Source organism: Ammospiza caudacuta, chromosome 16, assembly GCF_027887145.1.
Source record: "Ammospiza caudacuta isolate bAmmCau1 chromosome 16, bAmmCau1.pri, whole genome shotgun sequence".
NCBI lineage: Eukaryota > Metazoa > Chordata > Aves > Passeriformes > Passerellidae > Ammospiza > Ammospiza caudacuta.
Window position 1 is genome coordinate 1,038,941 of NC_080608.1, and position 22,244 is coordinate 1,061,184.

The window sequence follows — 22,244 nt, forward strand, 5'->3', positions numbered from 1 at the left end:
CCAGGCCTGGGGGTCTTGGATGAGCCTCTGGAGAGCACAGAACCTCCCGGACACCGCCTGTGCCACCGAGCATGGGCTGTCCCGGCTGGCTGAGGCATCCTGGGAGCCCTGGGGTGGACACTGGGGGCTGCAGGACACCCGTGGCTCTGCCACCTGCTCCTGGCAATGCCTCTGTGGCTCCAGCTGAGCTCTCATTTCTGCTTCCTGGCTGTCCTTGGCCGTGTCAAGAGAAGTGGTTATGCCTAGCCGTAAATAGGCATATCCATTTAAGAGAGGTTCCAAACGAAGAAGAGATACAATATGCAACCTGTTGGGTAGAAAATAAAATTTGGGATGAGAAGATTAGAGTATATAAAATATCCAAAGAGACTAAAAAGGAAAAAGAGGAATTTGAAAAGAAATGGAACCCACTGGACTGTCTCCCACTCGCTCCTTCTCTTGTGCTCCCAGCAGCCCGTCCTCCTACTTCTCCATTACCTCTCTTTATCCAACCCATACTCCTCCCTGCCCCTCAATTACCTCTTCCTGTTCAACCCATACCCCTTCCTGCCTCTCCAGTATCCCCAATAGCCCCCTCTCCTATTATGCTCCCTACGCCACTCACTACTCCCACTGCCCCCCAGCCTCCCCCCTTAATCCTCCTCAGATACCCCACGTTTCCCCTGCACCTCCTCCTGCTCCTTCTATACTTCATCCCCCCCTCCCTAGTATCTCCCTAACACTCCAAGTTTCCTCAGGAGTGTCACTGACTAGTAAAGAGAATGAACAGGAGATTATAAATCAAGAGACTCCCCTGAGTGAAGGTGTAATTCATTCTTGTGATTGTACAATTGTGGTGAGACAAAGGAAGAAGCTGCAGTTTCAGGGGGTCACCCTTACAATACCCGATGAAGTGCCAGCTATAGTGCAAGTTGCTGTTAAGGGAAATTCGAGAGAGGGATATAGAATGTAATTCATTAGGCCTGGGGGTAGGAGTAATCCCTAAAGAAGGACAGATGGTAATGAAGATGATGATGCTCAAGTTGGAAGATGAAAGTGAGATTGATTGCAAAGTCTGGGCAGAAGAGGGAGGTCATAGCCTACTAAAGGAAGAAGGAGGTCATACCCGCCATAGAGGTGAAAATGAAACCAGGAATTTCACCTATCCAGGTAAAACAGTATCCCATTTTGGCAGAGAGGAATCAGGGATTGGCTCTAGTGATAAAAGAGTTGATGAAAGATGGGATACTGGAATCGTGCATGTCTTCCCATAACACCCCAATATTACCAGTAAAGAAATCAGATGGTGCTTACCAACTGGTTCAGGACCTGAGAGAAGTTAATAAACAGACCATCTCACGATACCCAGTAGTATCTAATCCATACAAGTAAGATACCATCAAAACATGCATGGTTCAGTTTTGTACACCTAGAAGATGCTTTCGGGGCTTGCCCCCTAGCTAAGGACAGTAGGAGTTGGTTTGCCTTTGAGTGGCAGGATGAAGAAACAAGGAGAAAACAACAGCTCCAATGGACCCAGTTACCCGAGGGCTCACAGAATCCCCAAATTTATTTGGACAAGCTCTAGAAGAACTATTAAGACAGTTCCAACCAGTAGGAGATACCCAGATCCTACAGTATATTGATGATTTATTAGTGTCAGGAGAACAGAAGGGACAAGCTCAGAAAACAACAGGAAAACTATTAAACTTCCTGGGGGAGAAGGGTTTAAAGGTGTCAAAGAAGAAACTCCAATTTGTAGAACCAGAAGTAAAATATTTAGGCTATCTGATTGGGAAAGGGTACAAGAAACTAGAAGCAGAATGAATCTGAGGAATCCTCTCACTACTGGCACCAAAACCAAAAAGAGATGTACAGAGATTGCTAGGGCTGGTTGGGTATTGTAAGTTATGGATAGATGGACAGACCAAATTAGTTAAATTCCTCTTTGACAAATTAGTAGAACAAGAACCTTTAAATTGGAATGAAGAAGATGGACAGAAATTGAAAGAGTTAAAGGAAAAATTAGTAACGGCCCTGTTTTTAAGTTTACCTGACTTAAATAAACATTTCAAGTTGTTTATAAATGTGGAGGAAGGAATTGTGTATGGAGTACTGGTGCAAAAGTGTTGTGGGTATAGAAAACCGGTTGCATATGTGTCAAAATTATTAGACTCAGTAGTTAGGGGCTGGCCAATGTGTTTACAATCAGTAGCTGCAACCATGTCCTTAGTGAAAGAGTTACAAATTAGCATTTGGAAGCAAAAATTAAGGCGTATACTCCTCATGATTTGAAAACCATACTGAGCAAAATGGCCAGTCAATGGATTACAGAGCCAGGTTACTGAAATATGAATTGATATTAACTAATATTGAAAACTTAGAACTAGCTACAACAAAAATTCAGAATCTAGCACAATTCTTATGTGGAGAACCTGATGAGAATCTGTAACATTGTTGCACAGAGATTATCAATTTGCAGACCAAAGCGAGAGAGGATTTACAAGAACAGCCATTACCAGAAGGGGAAATGTTGTTTTCCCATAGTTGATGGTTCTTCCATGGTGATTGGGGGAAAGAGAATGTTGGGGTATGCAGTAATAGATGGCAAGAACATGGAGATTATAGATAAAGGGAAATTCCCGACAAAATGGTCTGCACAATGCTTTATTGAGATTCATGCTTTATTAAAAGGACTGCAGTGGCTAGAATATTAGAAAGGAACTATTTACACTAACTTGCAATATGCCTATGGGTTAGTACATACATTTGGTAAAATCTGGGAAGAAAGAGGATTCATAAATTCTAAAGGCAAAACGTTGATCCATGGGAAATTAATAAAAGAAATAGTAGAGGCTTTGAAAGACCATTTAGAGAGTGCAATAGCGCACATAAAGGGACATCAGAGAGGGACCTCTATGGGAGCACAGGGAAACGACTTAGCAGATCAGAAGAAGCTGCCTCAGAAAAGGATGAGCAGATCCTACAGTTAGTGGACTTGGGGGACAAAGATAACGAGGAGAACCTTTAGTGAACAGGAACAGAAATAGTTACAAAAACATGGAGGAACCAAAGATGGAAAGGGAAGAGGACAATGCCAGATGGAAGACAAGTGTTAAATAAAGCTTTAACCAGAAAAATTTTAGAAAACTTAGGTTCTTTGACACATTGGGGAACACAGGCCCTTTGCTGTGGGGGCTGAAGAGCCAGCCAAGGCCACAGACTGGTTAGGGTGAGCAAATTTCACCCCCAGAGGCCTTTGCAGTTCTATGCTGATTGTTTGTTACCCATTGGTCCCTTTCCCCATGCTCCACCCTTGAGCCTATATCCCATTTGTTGCCAGTTTAACCCCGGCCCTTGCCTTCCCTATACAAACCCCTGGTTTTCCCCTGTTCAGGGAGCTTCTGTTCCTGGCTCCCTTCACAGAGGGTCCTGCTATTAATAAAAGCTCTTACTCTGTGGAATGCTATACAGAGCTTGAGTCTCTTCTCTCCGTGTTGCCTGAGAGCTGAAGCTGAGCTGAACATCACTCGCTGGGCTGGGAGAAGAATGTGCCTGTGCCCCTGAGCCATCCTTCATAGGACATTTCTTCAGGAAGGTCACAGTGCCCTTACCACCACCCCCTGCTGCCACGGCACTTTGCGATCATTTCATGTGAGCATGTGTATGTATGTATTGGAATATTTGAAATTGCTAAAATGGTAACGAGAGAATGTGTGATTTGTCAGAGGGTAAATAGAAAAGTGATGAGAAAAACACCGCTGGGTGGAAGGGAGCTAGCTTGGAGGACCTTCCAAAATGTTGAGGTAGATTTTACTGAACTTCCCCCAGTCCAAAAGTTTAAGTATTTACTAGTGGTAATAGATAATTTAACCCATTGTGTTGAAGCATTTCCAACTACAAGGGCTATGGCAAAAGTAGTTAGTAAGACTCTACTTGAGTAAATAATACTGAGGTATGGAATTGTGAATACTGTTGATTCAGATAGGGGGCCACACTTCACAGCCAAAGTTCTACACTGGGTGGCTAAAGCATTGGAAATCATGTGGAAACTCCACACCCCGTGGAGACCCCAAAGTTCTGGGAGAGTAGAAAGAATGAACCAAACTTCAAAAGAAACACTCACAAAATTACTAGAAGAAACTAAGATGAACTGGTTAAAGTGTCTCCCATTAGCATTAATGAGGATAAGAACAAAACCAAGAGCTGACATAGGTGTTTCCCCTTACAAAACAATGTTTGGATTACCATTCCTAACCACCTCAGATTGTGTGGGGACTTAGGAAGGACAACAGAGTACGAAGAAGTATATACAGATTATTACAAACACCCTGGAAGAATTAAAAAAGAACAGATACCTTCCTCAAAGCACACCAATTGACTTTAAAATCCATTTGTTCCAGCCGGGGGATTGGGTTTTAATAAAGGTGTGGAAAGAACAACCATTTACCCTAAAGTAGGAGTGTTCCTTCCAGGTCCTCCTAACCACATAAACTGCAGTAAGGACACGAGAGAGAGGATGGACTCACATCACCAGAGTTGAAGGTCCCCTACCAAATGGGCAGTGATCAATGCAACAGACACAAAACTAACCCTGAAAAAGAAGCTCCAGGAGAAGTAGAGTAAAAAGAGGTAGAATTTTTAACCTTTTATGAAATATCAAAGTTAAAAGTTATTTGTGAGTTGTAATGTTATTTATAAATAATGTTATTTAAATATTTATTAGAAACCATTGTAAAATTTCTGGTATTTCTCATTACAGATCTAAACCCCTGAGATCCCGAAGAATAGAGCATCCCCCCACTCACTTATCAATCAGGCTCTACAAAGAGAAACATACAAGTCAATACAAGAAGGGAAGTGAGTCACTGCAAAGCAAAGTAGTCAGTAGTCCCCCTCTTCCTGCTGAAAGGCCAGGTCATCACTCAGGCCATTCCATTCCCACAGCAGCTGTTCACTGACCTGGAGCTTTCAGTTTATTACACTGAGGTGGTAGGAGAGGACAAGCCCCTCATTTAGGGGCCTTAAGAAAGGGGGGCACTCAATCCAGCTCCAAGGGATGACGGACACAGGGGAACACGGGACGGTCATTCCTCTACACAAATGGCCATCATACTGGGAGCTGCAAGATGTGGTGAGTAAAGTACAAGGTGTAGGGGGGATCCAATTGGCAAAACAATCAAAGAACATTGTACAAATTGAGGGACCCCATGGGCAATTGGCTGCTGTATGCCTATTTGTTTTGAATTCGAAGTTCACCCTTTAGAGGAGAAATGCCACGTCCCAGTGCGGAGTCAGGCTCAAAATCCCAAAGACTCCCCAGCTTTTTTAGGTGCGGTCACTGAAGAAGAGCACTCTACCCAGAAATTAAATTGGCTCACAGAAACACTTGTCTGGGTAGATCAGTGGATGCTAAGTAAACAAAAATTAAGTGCACTCACTCAGCTAGTGGAGGAACAATTGGCCAAAGGTAAAATTTGAGACAAACAGCCCTTGGAATTCCCCAGTGTTTGTCATCAAGAAGCCGGGGAAGGACAAGTGGCATCTCCTCCACAATCTGAGAAAAATAAATGAAGTCATCAAGGACATGGGGTCTCTCCAACCAGGGATGCCATCCCCTTCAATGGTCCCCCAAAATTGGCAATTGGCTGTAATCGATATTAAGGATTGCTTTTTTCAAATTCCCCTACACCTGGCCAATGTCCCACATTTTGCATTCTCGGTCCTCGGTTTTGCATTCTCCCTCCATCAACCAAGAAGGTCCCATGAAGCACTACCACTGGCATATTCTTCCACAAGGAATGAAGAACTCCTCCACCATCTGCCAATGGTACGTCACCAGAATCCTGTTCCCAGAGCATGCCAGAGTCGGGGAGTGCATCATCTGTCACTATAAGGATGATGTACTGGTGTGTGCCCTCAATAAGAATGTGCCTACCAGGGTTCTTGATGATGCTATTATTGCTTTGTTGGTGGCAGGATTTGAGTTGCAGCAAGAAAAGGTGCAGAGGCTGATGCCTTGGAGGTATCTAGGCCTTGAGATCACCAACTGGACAATAACACCTCAGAGGTTGGTGATCAATGGTAAGCCCAAAACCTTAAGGGATCTCCACCAATTGTGTGGGTCCTTGAACTGGGTCAGGCCCTGGCTGGGGCTCACCATGGGATATTTATCTCCTCTTTTCATCTTATTAAAAGGGAGGAGGAGATAGATGCCCCAAGGGCTTTGACCCAGGAAGCAAAGGCTGCATTGGACAAGGTCGAGCTGGCACTGTCGAACCATCAGGCCCACCACTGCCAGCCACAGCTTCCATTTAACTTCATCATCTTGGGGAAACTGCCACACCTGTATGGGTTGATATTTCAGTGGGACAAAGATCAGAGGGACCCCTTCTTAATCATAGAGTGGGTGTTCCTTAGCCACCAACTGTCCAAGAGTATCACACGGCCACAGGAGCTGATGGCCCAGCTAATCAGCAAGGCCAGGGCATGCATGTGATTGTTGGCAGGGTGCAATTTTTGCGTGCATTCATGTATCCATCAAGCTGTCCACTGGGAAGTTAACCAATGAGACCCTGGAACAACTATTAAAGAGAAAATGAAAATCTACAATTCACTCTAGATAGTTACCCCAGAAAATTGTCAAACCACCATCTGGGCCACAAATTATTTAACATCTAATTTAATCTGGTCCCAAAAGACAAACAAAGTCCTAAGCCTCTCAAGGCCCTGAGAGTTTTCACCAGTGCATCCGGAAGTTCTCATAAGTCAGTAATGGCTTGGAAGGACCCCCAAACTCAGCAGTGGGAAGCCAATGTTAAGATCATTGAGGGCTCCCCTCAAGTAGCTGAGTTGGATGCAGTCGTCAGGGTCTTTGAAAGATTTTCAGAACCAATCAGCATTGTCACCGATTCAGCTGATGTGGCAGGGGTAGTATCTAGGGCAGAACATGCAGTACTGAAAGAGTTCTCTAACCCAGTGATTTATAGGTTGCTCTCAAAACTCGTACATCTGGTTTCCCACTGAGAGCAACCATTCTACGTAACGCACATAAGATTGCACACAGACCTGCCTGGATTCATCGCAGAAGGGAATTGGAGAGCTGATGCCCTGGCTGCTTGCTGCAGCTGGCTGGCCAAGGAATTCCCTCTTCTTTAGATCAATACCCAGTCCATCTCAAATTCATCACTTCAGAAGTTAATAAAAACTCTCCCCTCATTTTCAAACGTTATGTTCCCATTACAAACCCCTTACTTTTATGGTGTAAATGGACCTCTGAGTTGCCTGAGTTAGAAAAAGACCCCACTGAGTTTGAACTCCTTGGTTTGTCCATTGCACCCTTTTGCATTCCGTTTATTTTTAAGCGTCTCTACTACCCTGAATCTTATATTTCTGTCAAAGTCCCCAAAAAAGAATTTCAGGCAGCCAAATGGTGTAAAACCATCACCCACTTAAGCATCCCATTGAGCGAGAACCAACAGCCGCTCAAGCTGCCAAAGGGTACCTTTTGGATTTGTGGGGAAAGGGCTTGGGCTTGTCTTTTAGGAGGCCCGTGTACCATTGGACAGCTGTCTCTGTTTTTGCCAAACTGAACCCAAATTTTGAATTGGCTAGTCCAAATCTAGCAATTCAGCTATCCAAAAATGTAGTATCAAAGACTTTGATGAACACTGTGACTCTGAAATTGTACATTGGTGTCTTCCAAAAAGAGCTGCTGTCTCTGCTTTTTTACTGTGGGAGGCAGCAGCGAAAGCCCTAAGTGAATTGGGCCACCTAGAGTGCTGGGTGGTGAAACAGGTGAATTTAATATCAGTTGCTCTTAGCGAGCTCCTTGAAGATGAGGAAGCGACCAGGCAGGCCACTCTGCAAAATCAGGCAGCCATAGACTTCCTCCTTTTGGTGCATGGGCACGGCTGTGAGAAATTTAAAGGATTCTGCTGTTTCAATCTATTGGACAGGAGCCAAAATATCCACACCTCCATCAGCAAGATGAAGGATATTGTCCATTCAATCAAAGAAGAAAGCGAGGAATGGTTCCAGAATATGTTTAAGAACTGGGGCCTGACTGGGTGGATGTCTTCAATTACCAAAGACATTTTATGGGTTGTTTTAGTTCTTCTATCGTTATAAGCATCACTTAAAGAGTTCTATTAAAGAAAACAGTCCACCAGAAGTCCTCCCAACCACAACTGCAGTGGGAAGAGACATTAGTCTGAAATCTATCACTTCCCCACTCCCCCCCCTCTCAAAAAACTAAACAAAAAAGGGGAGACGTGATGGTGCATTTTAGTTGTAACACTTAGTTCAGTTGTTGTTGTGTATTACTCAGTTTGTTTTATTGGGTTCTATCCTACCTACCCCCTTGCAGTCAGTTTAGTCCATTGTTGTTTCTTCCCCTTTCCCTGTCAGTTCAGGTACCTTCCCCTTGTTCCTCATCCTTCATTGTAACTTGGCCCCTCTCCCCAGTCAGTTAGTGCAAACCTGGCCTTTCCTTCCAGAACCCTCTGTGTCATTTATGTGATCCCTAAGTTCCCATTAGTTGTAGGAGGATGCTCTCCTCCCCTCATACCCCTCATTGGTTGTGAGATTGTGTATCCCGGCCCTGTACTCCTCCCCAACTCCCCTTGATTGGTTGATGTATCTTCCCCTAAGACCCTTCTCCCTTTATAAGTTGTTGCACAAGTACCAAAGGTGGTTCCTTGTCCTTATCCCCTTTATTCAGAGAATAAACCCTCTTGGAGACTCACACAAAGGACCCCTCTGGCTCCTTTGTCCAAACCCTCAACACCACTAACCATCCAATACTAACCATCCACCTGCTATCGGGGTCTGCACCCTGGCTGCACCAGGGGTGACCTGTGCCAGTTGGTGACGGGGCAGGGAGTGGCTGCTTGGTGGCACAGTTTGGGGGAGAAAGCGAGCCAGAGTGACAGAGGCTTCTCCCAGAGACTGGACATTGTGTCACTTTCAAACACTGGAAGGCACTGGGAGGTCTCCCCACAGCCTTCTCTTCTCCAGGCTGAGCAGATCTGACTCTCTCAACCTGTCTGCACAGGAGAGCTGCTCCCATTAGCAACCTGGTGGCCTCCTCTGGACTTGCTGCAACGCTTCCATGTCCTGATGTTGGGGACACCAGCACTCTAATTCCTGATCCAGGTTCATCCCACAGGATCAGGATCCATGTGGGGCCAGTCAGTTCCAGCTGCTGTGACTGGGCAGGATTAGTGCTCCTGCAGGATCACCAGAGCGTTCCCCACAGCTCACAACAGCTTGACCTCCTCCCTCGGCCATCCTTGCTCGTGTAAAGCCGAGTCCTGCACGGGCCACCTCCAGACTGGTCAGAGGCTGCCCGTGCCAGCCTCTCCGCTCGCCAGGCAGGGGCAGCAGCCGGCCGTGCTAGCGCTGCTCGCAGCCTGCTCAGTCACAGCCGGCACAGCGACAGCTCCACTGCCGGCACTGGCAACTCCCAGCTCTTGGCACGGCAGTGATGGAAGCGCAGACCCCCCGGGAAGCACCTCGGGGAGCTCTGCTGTCCTTCCCCTCCGAGGGAGCGGGGCTGCTGTGCCCTCAGAGCCCCTGGCTGTGACGGGAGCAGCTTGTGCAGTGGCCCACGGAGCAACAGGCAAATGTTTCAGCAGTCTAGAGAGGAGCTAAAAAGAGGAGTAAAAGAAAATTCTGCTCTGAAGGTCACCAAATCCCCCTGTGACTACTTCTAAGTGAGATGTGACCTGTAGCAGCCCTGGGCACAGCATGTTGGGGTCTGGTGTCTTGGGGTGTCAGTGCATGAAGCTTGTCCATGCTCCAGGTCCCTCTGAGCCCCCAGCAAAAGCCAGCACACACCTTCAGCCTGCTCTCCTCAAGTGCAACAAGTTCTCCTGCTCTCTTTAGGCTTCAGGCTGCCCTCAGGTGTTGCTTTCAGCTGCCCCACTTCCAGTGCCCCTGCACTCTGGCCCCTCTTCCCACACACACTGATCCCTTAGGAGGGGCCTGCCTTGTGTCCCCTCTGCTCCCAAACTGAGCTCCACAGCCCACAGTGCTGGCAAAGCACCCGGCCATAGCCCTTGGTGGCAGTGGGCTCACAGCCCCAGCAGCCCTGCAAGAGCCCCAAAGCTGCCACTCGCTGCCTTTGGGTGAGCCAGAGCTCTGCAGTGGGCAGGATCAGCTCCTGAGCACGCACTTCCCTGCCCTTGGGCCTTCCTGGGGATAGGGGAGATGTGGCAGGGAGGGGACTGCAGGCCGAGGCCGTGTGATCCCTCTTGGACAATCCACAGCAAGCACCAGGCAGCGCCTGCCTGCAGCATGGCATGGGCACGGTGACACGGGCATGGTGACACAGGCATGGTGACACGGGCCTGGCCCTGTGGCAACCCAAGGAATTTCCTCCCCATGAAGTGCTGCCAGACACGAGGCTGCTTTGAAGCCCTGGAGAGGATGCTCTTGCAGCAGGACAGCCCTGGGCAGGTGCAAAGGCAGAGCTCCACAGGGATGTCCTGTCCCTGCTCCCAGGGGATCAGCAGCAGAGCATTTGTAGGAGCACAGCCGGGCTGTAACTCCATCCCTGCAAAGCCTCCAACCACTAGGGTGCGTTTGTCAGTCCTGCAGGCATCTCTCTCAGAAGGATGTCATTTTCTGGCCCCACATGCATTGAAGTTATCCTGAGTGATGCTAGCCTGGCTTCAGGTGACCGGGTGTGAAAAGGCTTATTGAGGCAGCTGCCAAAACAGGCACACTTCAGCTGCTTTCCTGCTCACTGGGTGGAAGGAAATGGGAAAAGCAGTGATGGATCAAACACAGCATGACATGAGGCAGCACCCTGAGTCAGGCTGAATCACACTGCCCCACAGGCTGTGTGTGCAGGAGGGGAGAGTAGCCTTGGGATCCAGGGTTATCCTCCAGACTCACTGAGGGCTGCCTGGGGGAGAGGGGTGCAAAGGACAGGAGCAGTGGGAAGGGGCAGAAGGCAGAAATAAACCCACTGCAGGGGTGGGACGAATGGAGGTGTTTGACTCAGGTATTTAATTGCTCCAGTGGTGCAGTGAAGGATCAGTCAGATGCTGGCTAAGTAATCATTTCAGGAGAACCACAGCAGGAGCGCGAGGACTTGGGGTGGGCATGCAGCACAGAGCTGGTCACCCCCCAGCATCCTTCCAAGCTTCCCTGGTTTCACCCTCATGGTCCCAGTTGGGCTGGCAACAAGCATCAGCCTGGAGAGCATCACAACATAAACTGGAAAGTAACCTGAGGCAGCAAGGCAGCAAGAAGGCAGCTGGGAGGCTGCCTGTGTGTGCCAGCAGCTCACCAGACCTTCCTACAGGGCAAGTGGCAGAGCCCTGTCACTCAGAGAGGATGCAGGAGAGCAGAGGGAGCACAAACCACATCTTGCCCCTCCACGACTGCAGCTGCCTTAACAAGGATTTGAGGTGCCTCCAGGAACCATAATAATGAGGGCAATTAGCACAGTACAAACGAAAATTTCCAAGTGTTGCACTCTGCAGATTTTTTCACCCTGATCTGAAGCAGCTGAGGTACAAAGCCAGGCATTCTGAGAAGGCTCTGAAGGCTGGTCCCAGCCCTGCTGAGGGGACAGGCTGGCTTGAAGGTCACCAAGCTGTGCCATGGTGGGAAGGCTGACAGGGTCCAGCCTCGCACCAGGAGAAGGCCGTGGGGACCCCTCTGTTGAGGGGTTGTGCATTGGCACAAGTCTCCCTCTGCTCCTTGCTGGCCTGGGCTGGACCTACTTTTCCTGGCCCATGGAGGGATTTTCCAGCACAGCCCAGCACTCTGCTCTGGCCTGGAGCCTCAGAGTGGGCTCATCCCCTCTCCCACATACCCTGCAGCACCCCAGCACAAACCCCAGACATCTCCCTGTTCCTGCTTCCCAAAGTGGCTTTGGAAGGATCCCGTGCCTCTGCTGCACCAATCTCTCCCTCCCTGCTGGCCCTCCTGTCCTCCCCATTCTGGTATTTGCAGGATCACCAAATTCACAGCTGTGGAACTCCGAGTGCTCCGTGCTCCTTCCTCCAGGCCATCACAGGGGTGTGTCACTGTGTCCCCACACCCACCCCTCTGACCCAGCTCCTCACAGTGCCCATTCCCTCTGTCCTCTCACCTGTGCTGGTTTCAGCTGCTCTCTGATGTTCTGCAACCACCAAGAACCAGCACTTTCCATTCCCAGTGCAGCTCGAAGGATGCAAAACTCCCCAGTCACTGTCTTTGGTTTTGGAGGAAGAGCATAGCTTTCTGTTCTGGAAACAATAAAAAACACTCCGCTGATCCATACCTGCCCTTCCTTTTCTTATTCTTCAGTACCTGTCCTTCCCTTTGGAAACCTTGGAGCCAGGAGCCTCATCAGCCGCTCTGTGCAAATACACTTTGCTTTGTGCTGGCTGTCTGAACTCAGAGCCAGGAGAGAGAGGCCAGCAGCTCCTGCTGGATCAGCTGTTGCCAACGCACGTGGCCCAGGTGGAGCCTGTGATTTATTTAATATGTACAGATACAATAATTTCATTTTGGAATCAGCCTCATGAGACAGGTGTGAACAAAAGGGTGACATTTGGAGGAGGAAAATTCCTGATTTGTGCTCAGACAGTAGAAATTCTCCTTCTCTGCTACCTTGGCAATAACACAATGAGGGAGGAAAACAAAATCATTCACATTCCCAACTCCCTCCTCTTCAATAGCACCAACATATATTTTGAAGAGCCTCAGTACAGGTTTTTACTGCAGAAAATAAAGAATGAATTGTGTCCCCCCTGAACAGCAGCAAGAGAAACATCCTGACTGCCTCCAGCCTCAGCTGCTCACTTCCTGCTGAGCCTTCTGGCTTGGCCAAACCACAGCACAAACACATCTGGCACCAGCCAACCCCTTCATTGCTGAAGGAGGACATGTCCAAGACCTCCACATCTTGAATTCCAGGAGCTCCTGCAGCTCCCTGGACCGGGATTGCTGGACTGTCCCTTCCCCAAGGCAGCTCCATGCAATGCCAAAGGCAGGCCAGGGTGGGCACAACAGCCAGAGCAGGCGTAGAGGCAGCTTTTAACGCACTCAAATAATGCTGTAGCCAGTTATAGACTGTGAGAAACCACTGCTCACTTTAAAAGTCTGAAAGGTTTATTAAACCTTAACAAAGACAACAAAGGACTGAATGAGGAAAATGAGCAGAACTGGCAGCATGACCAACTACCCCAAACTCCTCCACAAAATGGCTGCTCCGCCTTTTAAATCCCTGGTGGTGCAGCCAACCCTGGCCCCTCCCACAGCCTGTCAGTCAACTCTTCTTCACTGCCCATTGGTGGGGATCACTTCCTTGCAGTTTGATTGGCGGTCAGGTGCTGTTGTGCCCCGCCCCCAGCACGGAGCCCGTTCCCGAGTTCCCGAGTGGCCGGGGCAGGGCCCGCGGGTACCCGGCACGGCCCTCACACCGTGTGGGGCTGTGGGGTGGCAGCAAGAGAGTGTGTCCAAACAACAAACTGCAGTAACTCAACGACCATACAGCAACAAACCTTCTTGTAACATACACACAGTATTCATCCCTTAATTGTGAGAGCCAGTCATCACATTACCCATCTGTAACACAGACCCAAAGGCCTCACACGGGTTTTTCTCCTGCAGGAGAAGCCAAAGCCTCTGGGTGTCATTAGCAAGTGGCTGCAGGGCTGAGGGACAGCTCAGGGGCTGTGTCTGAGCTGCTGCTCCCAGGTCTCTCCCTTCCCTCAGCAGGAGCTGGCTCTGGTGAAGCTGTGGGGATGGAGCTGCCTGCCAGGGTCACAGCCCCACATGAGGCTGCCCTGCTGGGTGACACCCTGATGGTCCTGCTGGGTGCCAGCCTGTTGGCCCTACTCGGTGACATCCCGATGGTCCTGCTGGGTGCCAGCCTGTTGGCCCTGCTCGGTGACATCCCAATGGTCCTGCTGGGTGACAGCCTGTTGGCCCTGCTGGGTGACAGCCTGTTGGCCCTGCTGGGTGACATCCGGATGTCCCTGCTGGATGACAGCCCAATGGCCCTGCTGGGTGACACCCTGATGGTCCTGCTGGGTGCCAGCCTGTTGGCCTTGCTGGGTGACAGCATGTTGGCCCTGCTGGGTGACATCCCAATGGCCCTCTGGGTGACAGCCTGTTGGCCTTGCTGGGTGACAGCGTGTTGGCCCTGCTGGGTGACAGCCGGTTGGCCCTGCTGCACCCCTTGTTCTGCCTGTGACACCCAGCCAGGTTCAGGAGCAGCCCAAGGCTGGCCCCAAGCAGTGATGTCTTTGTGGGGACCCAGCCCCTCCTCGAGCCTGGGGACAGCACAGACACCCCTGTGCAGCCTGTGGGAGCCCTACTCACGTCAGCCACAGAGGAGGTGTCCGTGTCCTCTGGTGCCCTGAGCATGCAGTGGAGGCCTTGGGCTGGGTTTTTCCTGCTCTCAGCACCCTCCAGAGAGCTCTAGGGCCCCCTGAGAGCTCCCCACAGCACTGCCCATCCAGCTGCACCAGCATCTGCTGTCTGGGTGTATTGTTAGAGCAAATGAGGAAACAAGGACACACAAACCACGATTCACTCAAACTGATGCAGTAGATTGGGGTGAATTCTGCCCTGAGGTGTTTTCTCCTTGGATCATGTCAGTCATTTTTCAGTCCATCAGCCCTGTGTGTTTTGCAGCCTTTCAGATGCTCCCCTGACCCTCAGCAAGGGAATCCAGCTGTACCCAGGGCTCATGTGGATGCTTCATTCCTTGCTGGGGGCCATGAGCTCCATCCCTAACCTGAGCCACAGTTTGGCCTCTTCCAGACCAAAACTCTCCACTCCTTGAAGCCAGGAACCTCTGTCCTTGGGTGAGGAGGATGAGGAAAGGACAAGGTGGGGAAAAATACGAGCGGTGAGCTCAGCACCAAGTGTGTGATTTCCACAGAGGCCCCTCAGATGCTTCCAATCCTGGTGTTTTTTGGAGGGAGGGCATAATTTCGAGTATTGATTCAAATGACCTCCACCATTAATCTTTGCAAGGGATTTTTTTTTTTTTATTCCTCCAAGAGAACAGGCAATTTTAGCCACTGCATCATCCTGGGGGGGAGGAGAGGGACGTGGACAGCTTTGAAGGCACCCACCTCAAAGCCCCAGTTATTCTCCCTGCTTTTCCCTCACCACCTCAGCAGCAAGAACACATAAATTGTGTGTCATAGCTGCCTTTTCATCTGTCCCAGGAGTTATAGACTGCACACATAAGACAATTCGTGTTCCTCTGCATAATGAGGTGAGTTTTATAAATCATAAATCTTCACTTAATATGCAGGTGGTGTTTGCTGCCAGGTTTAGGAAAACTGATGTAGTTGCCAAGTTCATGAATGTCATAAATCATTCATGCTAAGGTAGTCTGCAATTGCTCAGTCCTTTGAGACAGACCAATTTCAAGGTGGTTGTTTAACACACAAACACGATCTTCATTGATTGTTTATACAAATATATATTTTCATTAAGTTTTTCCCTCTCCATTTTTTTCCCCTTTCTTTAGTGCCAATAGCGATGCCCCAAAGAGTCCCCACTAGTGGCTTCTCTCCAGTTTCACAATTCCATCAGAAATCCATTACCAAATGCATAAAAATCCATGGATTTGTAATAAAATGAGCCCCCTAAAGCTCAGAAAACAGCCTGGATGTCTCCATAAATCTCGATGCATGTGATTAAAGAAAACAGAGTGCAAGAGCGTGCCTGAATTCGTCACAGGGTCATTTTGGACATCCACTATTTTCTGCAAAATTGACATTAATTAAAGGTTTGCTGATCCCAGCAGGGTTTTCATCGCTGCTGTAGCTGCTGTGTGCACAGGAGCAGGTAATGCACTTCCCATGGGGAATACCCCGTGTGCTTCTGGATTTATCTGAGCCTACACACCCGGGAGCTTGCTGGGTGCTCTGCAGCCCCCTGGGATGTGCAGGATTCCGTGGGAAGTCTCTTGGGAAAGCAGCTTTCCTGGGAGATGTGCAATTTTTAGCGGGGTGGAAAATTAAAGCAGTGTAAATCCTGCAGGTATCTGGGAAGAGCCTTCCCCTGTCAGAGCTGCCAGTCCTGAGGGGCTGAGCATGGACAGACCTGCCCAGGGCTGGGTCACCAAGCTCAGTCCTGGTGGGAGATGCTCCTCTTGGCCTCACATCTCCCAGCCCCAAATGTCCCCAGGAGCTTTCCCCTCATGGCCTTTGTGCCTCATCTTCCCCTCCCACAACCTCCTGGGCTTTACAGTTTGCTTTCTGGTTTTCTATGACAACATTATTTCTAGGCTGGTTGAACAAGGTGAAATCTCTGTCCTATCTTGCAGTGTTCAGGGTCATCCAGGGGGAACTGTCACCTCCCCTGCAGAAGCAGGGGTTGGGTTATCAGAGCCTTTCACTTCCCACCTGATTTGCATCTTGGAGACATCCAAAAAACCAAGACACAATACTACTGGACAGAGTAGTAAATCAAAAAATGCTCAGGCTCAGACTCACCCAGCACTTGAGAGGGTCTGATATTGAACTCCACATTAATTTTAAGTGGATCTCAGAAAACTGTGTAGGTGGGAAAAGGCAGAGAATTTTGACTGCTGTTCTGTCTTCCATCATCCTTTTCCAGCGTAATTAACTCATCACAAAAAATTCAGGCACTGAGTTCTTTCTCTTCATTTTCCCTATGATCAGCCAACAAGTGCTGAAGTTTCTCGAGTTTATTCCTTGTTTCAATCTACTCACTGAATCACTGTTGCTGTTAACTCCCCGAAGGGAGGAGGAGGCTGTTCCTCAGCATCTCACTGTGTGTGCCAGCCAGAGCTGGAGATCTGGGCCAGACTGGTTAGTTCTGGTCAGATCTGGAGATGGCTCCTTTGATTTGATGAGCATGAAACCCAGAAAAGACTTTTAGGGGAAAAGATGACTTAAAATTTGACTTGCCACTAATGTGGTATTGGATTGGCTCCCAGCCTGCCCTGAGATTTCTGTGATGTCAGTATTACTCTTCCCAATTCTCCTTTGATCTTATGGTTCTCAGATTGGTGTAGCATCCTGGTTTCCTTGCACTCCTGCATGCAGACCAGCTCTCCAGGATATGATTGAGAACTCAGCCCTGGGCATCAGAACAGCCAAAGGGAACATCCCCCTCCATTCCAGCAGCTCCAAGGTTTCCACCTCCTTGTTGTGAGGTGCCCTTCAGAGAAGCATCATTCTCACTGGAGTGGCAGCTGATGCTTCCTACTAATTCAGAGCTGAGATAAAACCTCAGGGAAGCTGCAGTGCTGCAGGACCTTCACGGCCATAACTCTTCCCTCTGCAAGTATTTATGTTCTTGAGACTGATTAAGCTGGGCTTGAGCCATGCCTCACACTCCTTGAGGGGCTCTCCTCCTGCAGAGGGTGACATCTCCTGGGAGCAACAGTCAGGGATGTGGGAGTGAAAGCTGAGAGTCCACCAGGAACGATCTGAGGTGAAACCTGGCAAGAAAAAATATGAACTTGCCAAAATCCAGCGACGTTATTCCCACCCCATCTGAAATGGGAAGGAGCTTTTGGGGTGGTTTCTCTAAGGATGCGGAGGGGGGACTCAAATCTGCCTTTGATTGTTCCTCCTGGTCATAAACTAAAGACAGGGAAGATATTTCTGTGGAAAACACCACTGCTGGATATGTCACCTCTCACTCAGGATATCCCTCAGGGGCAGGACAGGGCAGCAACAAAATGCAGCTAGAATTGGGGAAAAGGAGAGGAAGGAGAAGAAGAAAGTCAAATGAAAATAGGGAAGAGAAGAGCTGCAGGGTCCTGCTCCCTCAGGTCCCTGCTGCTAAGGCAGCATCCAGGCAGGCACAGCAAACTGGCTGGGGCTGCCACATGGGATGTGATTAACAGGAAACTGCATTTCCCCCCAACACTTTGAGTTAAAGGGGAAACCTTCCCATAGCCTGGGGAGCTGCTCACACTCAGAGGGGCATGTGGGGCTTCCCTGGGTGCTGGCTGGGGCAGGTGGCCCCAAGGAATGCTGCTGTGCCCACAGGAATGGAGGTGCCAGGATGGGCCAGCCCTGGGAGCCAGGCTGTGTCAGCAGCAGCACTTCTCCCTTCCCTCTCATCCCTCTGAACACGTCCTACTTCTTCAAAGCTCCTGACCATCCCAGCTCCTGATTTCCCTCTCCTTTCTCCAAAGTGTGACATTCCCACCATCTGTAAGGCTGCCAAACAAGCGACTTTGCATTTCCCTGCAGGGCTGCGCTTCAATTAAAAGCTTTTCTTGATGTTTTAACTTTCACCTCACTTAATTGAGGTTCCCTTTCCCAGCCTCCTCCTCCTTTTTAATGAGAGGCTAAAATTCTGGTTAATGGTGTTTGCAAGGGGCAGCACCAATCATGCTTCAGAGGGCAAAGGCTGCTCCGGGCCTGGCCGAGAGCCATGGAGCCTGGAGCAAAAGCCACTGGAAAAATATAGGATCCAGGTCACAGAACCAGTGATCCTGCCCTTTTACAGGCTCCTGGACTTCCTCACTCAGCACTTCAGCAGCAGCACTGCTCCTTTCCTTATTGGAAAAGCAAGGACCTAAGTGCTGGAGCCCTGTTGGACACAGCCAGATGCTGCTCAGCCCAAATTTCCCTTTCTGGAGCACCACTGCTCCAGAAAGCACAACCACCCCCAAATATTTCAGAAGCGTGGGCTGGGTTAAATGTAGTGAAATTAAAAAAAAAAAAAAGCTGTACTACCTCTTTAATTTGCCTACTAATTTATAAGCAGGTAAGCTGTTCTGCTGCCAAGCTTTTCTTCACCAAAAAAAAGGTTAGAAACACTTCATAAAAAATATTGAGCACTTCAGAAATTCTACAAGTCTTTGTGCAGGGGTGGGGATGATTTTTTGTGAATTACTCCTGTTTTAAAGAGGATAATGTGTGTGAAACAAAGCACACCTTTATTTTACAGCCAGCCTAGGCTGGGTTCAGGAGGCTCCCATTAGGTTCACCCAGAGCTGCTCACTGGTGAAACCAAATTTTCTGAGGAAAGAAGGGATTGGAAGCTTCCAGGGAATGTCCCTCATGCTGCTGAGAGCTGGGGAGGATAACAGAGCCATCAGTGATCTCTGCAGGCTGGTCCCTCCCCATCCCTGCCTGGCCCAGCCCTGCTGGCTCCTGCCAGTGGCCCTGGGTTGCTGGTGATGGAGCAGCTCTGCACTGGGATGCACGGGAGCTTTTGGGGCTCAATGCAAAGGGTTTCCTTGCTCCAGGGCTGATCCCTGCTGCAGGCACAGCCCCATCTTCCTACGGGAGGCCCCCCAGCTCCTCCCCAGAGCGGCTGCGCTTGCTAAGCTGCTCCCATCCAGGTGGTGCCAGATGTCCTTGAAACACTGCCAAGGGAAGGGACAAATGTCTGCAAAATCACTCATCTCTCGCTGTCCCAACCATTTTATTTCTTCCCTCATGCTTGTAAAAGCTGGGACCCTCCTCGCCAGCTCTGCAGTAGTTTGAAATCTGAGCTGCTGCGCTGGAACACTTCCACAACTTCAGGTGCAGCTTTTATTTCTGGCCTTGGAACAATGTAGGAATTTCTGATCTGGGTGCTTGCTCATCTCTAAAAATCATTCATTTGCAGCATTGCATTGCCTCACAGCGCCGTGGTATGGGGTCTGGGAGGGAAGAGCAGGAGCTGGAGCAGAAGGGCGGCTCGGAGCCCGTGCCGGAGCCTCGCAGATGGACGAGCAGATGCTGCCAGGGGGGAGCCACAGGCTGGCAGCCAGGGAAGCGGGGCCAGCAGGGCCGGGGAGCGCAGGAGTTGCAGCCAAGAGCAGGATTTCCCAGCCCCAAGGGCTGGACAGTGCCCACAGGGCCAGCACAGGCATCTTTCCCATGCCAGCGCAAAGCCAGGGCCGAGCTGGCTGCAGGAGCCCAGCCCCGGCTCATCCGAGGGGCAGGGATGCAAACACACTGCTCCAGTTTTGGGTAAATTCTGGAGGAGGTGCACGCTTATTTTTGTAGACAATAATTTTGGTTAACAGAGAGAGAGTCAGTTTTATTGGGGCTTTTAGGGCAATGTCTACCAGCATGAATAAATGAATGCTGTCACCCAGCTCTGGGGACAGGCTGGGCATGGGGTGGGGGCACAACCTCAATGGGCTCAATGGACCACATGCCCACCACCCCCTGCTCCGTGGGGGCTCGAAGCCTGGCCATCACCAGAGCCACTGAGAAAAATGCTTTTACCTTTTACAGATCATTTAACGCTCTAATGAGATGCCTTAAAAATACAAACGAGCCGCCTGATACGGCGGGATGCAAACCTGTCTCCATGGCAGTGATTTTCCTGAAGATGCTTTTTGTCTCTGGCTGCTGGAAGCTTCGACGTAAAAATTTATCGTGCAGCCTCCCCTAATAAAATGTGATAGTTTTACTGTATTTTTTTATATAAATGTACATTTACTTGTGAATTATACCAAGAGGCGGGCGCTGGCTGTGGTCGAGCCTGCGACACTCGGCATAAATCACAGCTCCCTCTCAACTTCCCGGGACCGCGGACTTGTGCCTAAGGGTGTGAGTAACTTCTCTCGACTTCAGTGAAAGTTTCTGGTGTGCTGCCATGAGAGGATAGGCCCCCAGAGGCTCATTTAGTGTTGATTAAAAGCAGGAGACTGATAGCACCGGGCACACGGTGCAGCCGAGCGCTTCCGCCGTGCTGCTGCCTCACCTCGGAGCCTGGGCCTGCTGCTCCTGGGAGCCCCAGAGCTCTCTGAAATGCATCTTGTTTCTGACCCAGAAAGTGCTTACTTCAGCTGTAACAGCCCCAAACGTGCCCACTGCCACCTCAGTGTCGCCTCAGTGTCACCCCAGCTGCCCTGCGCTGGTCCCTGTGTGCCCACCACAGGCTGCCCATTCTCGCTGCCTTCCCGGGAATATCCCACCCTCTGCCTGGCTTCCAGCAGCTCCTAGGGCTGCCTCAGCAACTGTGCAAGGCACGGAGAGAGGGGACATGGGTTTAGGGGGTCACAGCTCCCACTGCTCACAGCAGCCCCAGCCTGGCTGTTTGTTTCTTGGCCAGCGTGTCCTGGGGCAGGCAGGGCTCAGCAGAGTCCCCGAGCTTGTGGCTGGGACATCAGGTGATGGAGCAGCTGCCTTTGATGTGATGGAGCTTAACGAGCAGCGCGGGAACTCGGACCTGCACCATCAGCACGATCAGCCGAGCTCTCCGGGGAAAGGGCTGCACCCGGGAGATGGGGAGATGACTGGTGATGGAGGAGTAGCAGATGGTGTCTCTCAAGGAGAACGCTGGGACAGTAATTACAAGAGACAAGAGGAGAGCTGCTGGCTCACGCACAAGAATTTGTCCAAGCAATCATGGGAAGCACAAGTCTCTCCAGAGAGCGTCATGGGGGAGGAAGAGTTTTGCCAGCAGCTCCCAGTGCTGTGCCAGGCTCTCCCCACCTCTCCAAGGGGGCACGGACGTGTCTGTGGCTCCCTATTCCCAGAACAGCCGTGGGGTCTGTGCTTCTAACTCGCCTTTGCTTCCTCCCACTCTGCCTTGTCCACAGGGCATCCCAAACACCATCCTGCCTGTCCCAACTTCCCAGCAGGTCTGAGGCAAAGACATGCCTTTGGTTCTTGTGTGGGAGAGCTGTGCCAGGAGGGATGGGCTGGGAGCATCCCTTCCCAGCCCGCTCAGGGAAGGACAAGCAGAGCAGAGCTCACAGCGTGCAAGCGCTTTCTCTCCTTTTGCTCAGCTGTGATTTTACGCCCTATTGCCGCTCTACCCCATGCCCTCATTTTTTCTACTCTACCATGACTCCCGATTCCCCTCGGAGAAGTTCCCTGCCAGCCAGAGCGGTTCGGGAGCAGTTTAATTAGCGCTGCTGTCCCTCGCTGTCCCTCCCCGTGCTCAGCCGTGTCCCTGTCCCGGGAGCGGAGGCTGAGGAGGGCTGTGCCAGCCCGGGGAGCTGTCACCGGGAGGGATCCCCTAACCATGCATCCCCACTGATGCTTTAGCTCTGCAATGCAGCCTGAGCAGGAGCTGGACCTGCAGGTGACAAGGAAATCGAGGCTAATTAGAACCGCTAATTAGATTTGTGTTGAAATCCCGCCTTTGCCGTGTGCCCGTGGGCTGTGCTCCGGGATGGGTTCCTCTGCCGGCACCTCCCCATCGGCAGCGCACACGCTGCACACAGGAGCCAAAACCAATAATAATTCCTAAAAAAGGCACTTGGCAAGACTGAAGGGTTTCACGTCCTGCTGCCGCTGACTCGGGAGAGCCGCAGTCCCGGCACCGAGGCACGGAGCCAGGAATATCCAAAGGAGATCTGC